The sequence below is a fragment of the Dermacentor andersoni genome, chromosome 1 (genome assembly GCF_023375885.2).
Source record: "Dermacentor andersoni chromosome 1, qqDerAnde1_hic_scaffold, whole genome shotgun sequence".
Lineage (NCBI taxonomy): Eukaryota > Metazoa > Arthropoda > Arachnida > Ixodida > Ixodidae > Dermacentor > Dermacentor andersoni.
In genome coordinates, this window is record NC_092814.1 from 293024969 (window position 1) to 293027764 (window position 2796).

The window sequence follows — 2796 nt, forward strand, 5'->3', positions numbered from 1 at the left end:
TAATGAAACATGTGGACTGTCTCCCAAATGTCAGAACGAGGCCCCTAGCCGTGGCATTTCGAAGACTGAAATACGCTAAGGACGATGTCACGCCAGACGAGTCATCGGAATGACTATCCAGGTTTGAATACGAGTACAAAAAATCTTTATCAGTTGTGGACAATGTACTATGTTTTGAATTATCTACTATTGTGGTTAACTTAGACGCATTCCACGTCTTCCCATCACTGAGTACAAAAGAGGTTGGTCCTACCTGGGCCTTAACTGTACGAGGTTTACTGTACTGTCCACTGTTGTTTGTGACAGTCTGTGCTGTCGACGAAAGTGCTTTCCAAAATCTTCGACCGTCATCATTGACACAGACGCTCCCGTATCCACCGGCAGTCGCATGGAGACGCCGTTCACTACGACCGGAACTTCCAAATCTTTTTTAGTTTCGAAAGCGCTTACCGTCAAGACAGACGCGGACGGCTGCCCTGCGGAAGTTGAAGACAGCGTCTCTGCGGAAGAGACGTGTTGAACAGTACGGGTTTTTCGGCATACTGATGCAAAATGGCCCAACGTGTGGCAGGCGTTGCACCACCGGTTCCTTGCGGGGCAATTCCTGTACGTTGCAATATGCTTCGTGCTGCCACACCGGTCGCATGAACTACGCTCGAAATTAGGGTCCTTCGCATCCTGTGCTTCATTGCGGGTCCCGGAGGAGCCTCGCGGAAAATGTCGGTCGTCTCGGCGGCTTCTCGGAAGAAGTCGGCCCTCTCGGCGGCTTCTCGGAAGAAGTCGGCCATCTTGGCGGCTCCCCGGAAGAAGTCGGCCATCTTGGCCCGTCGACGGAAGGCCAAGTTGAGATGCCTCAATTCTTCGAACATTTTCGGAGCCGAACGCGCGGTTCGCTCGATGCAAGGCTTCTAACGAGCGTCCAATTTCTTCTGCCTTGTCCAGGGACAGGGTTTCGCCATGAGCCAGCAACTTTTCGCGAACGCTGACGTTCGCTACCCCATGTATAATTTGGTGTCGGACGCGCTCGTTGTAGGCTGTGCCGAAGTTGCACTGTACCGCCTTCTCCTTCAATGCGGTCACGAATTCCAGGAATCCTTCTCCCTCGAACTGCCTTCGACTGGTGAATTCGTGCCTCTCCGCCAGAACATTTGTTGACGCGGCGAACAGCCGGTCAAGCCGCTGCAAGAGTTTCTGGAACTCTGACGCTGGCGGGACCGCATCACTTGACGATGACGCTGCGCCGGTCGACTGCCTTGGTGCCTCGCTTGACGCTGTGCCGGTTAACTGCCTTGCTGCTTCCTGCTCCTCGTCTGCAAAGTACTTCCGTTGTCCCTCACGCCCGAGAGCGCTGACGAGCGCGGACGCTCGTCGCGCGTCCGTCCAGTCGCCACCGCCGGCCGCTTCGAGGTGGGCCTGAAAAATTTTTTTCCATCGATGCCATGGAATTAACGGTGGGCCGGGCACTTCAAGAAAAACGGGAAGGTTCGCCGTAAAAGCCATGCCCGGTAGCGTGCAGGAGACAGTGCAGGAGGCAAGCCGGAGCTCGCAGCAGGAATGGGCAAGGAAGAACAAAGGGGCGAGAAGGCCTAAGCTCGGAAGCGTCGCGACGCCAAGTGCGTCGGCGGCGTTTGCCTGCCGTGCAGACACAGGAAGGGACGCTTCACTTACGAAGCTCGTTGGTCTCCCGGGGCTTCGGTCGGAACCGCAGCGGAAATCCCATCCTCGTCGCCAAAAGATGTTGTGTCGGCAGCGGCAGGCAAGCGGGGGGCCCCGACGGGCGAACGCGCGGCTAGCGCCGGCGCAGTGAAGGAGACACGGAGCTAACTGCTCCCGATGAAAACCGGAACGAAGACTCAGCCGACCCGCGGCCGTTTATTATTAAAAAAGGCTTTACATGCGAGATGACACCTCCCGATTGGTCCAAGCTCGTCACATGACAGAAGGGGGGTGCGCCATCTAGCTAAACAACTACAAAACATACATGTACGATGACACAGAGATCTGACAGGGGGCGACACTATACTACAATGATGTACAAGAACTCATCCACAAACATAATCCAAAAGTGCTGTGTTTACAGGAAACACACTTAAAATCCAAACACACAAACTTTCTCCGAACGTATGTTACGTTTCGCAAAGATCGCGATGATGCCGTCGCATCATCGGGTGGTGTTGCGATTGTCACTCATAAAAGTATAGCCTGTCAACCTTCACAGCTACAAACGCCCCTTGAAGCAGTGGCGGTTCGAGCTGTTCTCCTAAACAAACTCATCACTATTAGCTCTCTTTACGTACCCCCACATTACAAATTAACGAAACATGAATTCCAATCCTTTATAGATCAATTGCCAGAACCTTATGTTGTTCTTGGCGATTTCAATGCGCGCAGCTCCCTGTGGGGCGACTCTCGTATAGATGCGCGAGGTCGTCTTGTTGAACAGCTCCTTTTTTCCTCTGGTGCGTGCCTTCTGAATAAGGAGAAACCCACATATTACTGTCTTGCGAACAACACCTTTTCTTCAATTGATCTGAGCATAGTTTCCCCGTCCATACTGCCTGAACTCGAATGGGAAGTTACCAACAATCCTTACGGAAGCGACCACTTCCCCATACTATTAAGAACACTTAAACAAAACGAATATCCACCACAGGCTCCTAGGTGGAAGATTGACACAGCAGACTGGGAGAAATTCCGAACCTTAACTAGCATAACATGCGATGACATGTCCTCGTTAGAAATTGATGCTGCTGTGGATTACTTTACAGCCTTCATTATAGATGCCACATCTAAATG